Source organism: Piliocolobus tephrosceles, chromosome 9 (genome assembly GCF_002776525.5).
Source record: "Piliocolobus tephrosceles isolate RC106 chromosome 9, ASM277652v3, whole genome shotgun sequence".
Taxonomy (NCBI): domain Eukaryota; kingdom Metazoa; phylum Chordata; class Mammalia; order Primates; family Cercopithecidae; genus Piliocolobus; species Piliocolobus tephrosceles.
Genome location: NC_045442.1, coordinates 116960434 through 116962361, shown reverse-complemented (window position 1 = coordinate 116962361; position 1928 = coordinate 116960434). Strand labels below are relative to the sequence as shown.

Genomic DNA, 1928 nt, shown 5'->3' with positions numbered 1-1928 from the left:
TACAAGAGAACTGAGGACTTCTGAGAATGTTTTTTTCCATTTTGCTAAATATTTTTAAAATAAGTTTATTATTTATGAATTCAATACTCTTGGGTCAATAATATTCACTGTTTGCCATGGATTATCATTTAAACACATAAATAACTTGTACCTTAATTTGGTTTGCCTGGTATTACATAGTTGTTATTCATGGAAAAACTGAGAAAAAATTACAATGCATGCCCACTCAAATGTAAAACTTTTGTAACAAGGAGAGGAAGTGGAAGCCATCATATGGATTTGTGAATGGCAACATCTATATACTTCCATGTTATGAAAAGAAAGATTATTAAAATTGCTAGAAAGTATATTTTTATATTTAGCTATGCAACTCTTCAATTTATTAAAACATAAATGAAATCTCAGGCAACTGGAAGGTTCCTGCATTTCACTTTTGAAAGAAAAAGGCGCTTTTCTCCTCCCGCCACCCAAGATGCCGAAAGGAAAGAAGGCCAAGGGAAAGAAGGTGGCTCCGGCCCCTGCTGTCGTGAAAAAGCAGGAGGCCAAGAAAGTGGTGAATCCCCTGTTTGAGAAAAGACCTAAGAATTTTGGCATTGGACAGGACATCCAGCCCAAAAGAGACCTCACCCGCTTTGTGAAATGGCCTCGCTATATCAGGTTGCAGCGGCAGAGAGCCATCCTCTATAAGCGGCTGAAAGTGCCTCCTGCTATTAACCAGTTCACCCAGGCCCTGGACCGCCAGACAGCTACTCAGCTGCTTAAGCTGGCCCACAAGTACAGACCAGAGACAAAGCAAGAGAAGAAGCAGAGGCTGTTGGCCCGGGCCGAGAAGAAAGCTGCTGGCAAAGGGGATGTCCCCACTAAGACACCACCTGTCCTTCGAGCAGGAGTTAACACCGTCACCACCTTGGTGGAGAATAAGAAAGCTCAGCTGGTAGTGATTGCACACGACGTGGATCCCATCGAGCTGGTTGTCTTCTTGCCTGCCCTGTGTCGTAAAATGGGGGTCCCTTACTGCATTATCAAGGGAAAGGCCAGACTGGGCCGTCTAGTCCACAGGAAGACCTGCACCACTGTCGCCTTCACACAGGTGAACTCGGAAGACAAAGGCGCTTTGGCTAAGCTGGTGGAAGCTATCAGGACCAATTACAATGACAGATACGATGAGATCCGCCGTCACTGGGGCAGCAATGTCCTGGGTCCCAAGTCTGTGTCTCGTATCGCCAAGCTCGAAAAGGCAAAGGCTAAAGAACTTGCCACTAAATTGGGTTAAATGTACACTGTTGAGTTTCCTGTACATAAAAATAATTAAAATACAAATTTTCCTTCAAAAAAAGAAAAAGGCAAATGAAAACAAAGCAATCTTATGTCAAGGATTGATATTATAACACTTATTGTAACATCCAGAAGTATATGTAGATAACAAACTCTGCATACATGGAACTGTCAGCAATATAAGATGGTCTTCAAATATTAAATAATGACTGACACAGACCCTTTCAGATTCCCAGGAGTTCCACTAATTTTTTGACACCCTGTCAGAGCATTAATTAGTCAAGGTATCGATACCAATGAATGCCATCAGTACATGTGTGCCTCAGGTATGACCCGCCGAGCTCTACAGATCAATCTGGAAAGGAATAATTCTGCATGTATTTGGTTCAATAGATGCCATACACTATCATCAAAAGCTGTGGAAGAAGATGCTTCAGTCTATAGCCAATAAAAATCAATCAACCAAAAGGCAGAAATTCATCAATGTATATAAAAATAAGTAGGTGAACTTGTAATAAAGAACCAGATACTTACGTAAGTCTCATGGTATTGCCCAACAAATTACTTATTCACTCCAAAAGGAGCAATGGTAACTTTATAATGGAGAGAGCTGGTAGACATCATCTTAACCATGTGAGCAAAGCTACAATCAC

At 41.4% G+C, this 1928-nt stretch overlaps 1 pseudogene across 1 annotated transcript; it reads left to right on the top strand.

The window, feature by feature from the left end:
• Positions 1–452: 452 nt before the first annotated feature.
• LOC111550005 lies at positions 453–1336 on the top strand (annotated as a pseudogene). The gene has a single exon (XR_002733894.1). The product of XR_002733894.1 is annotated as a 60S ribosomal protein L7a pseudogene (transcript).
• The last annotated feature ends 592 nt before the right edge of the window (positions 1337–1928 follow it).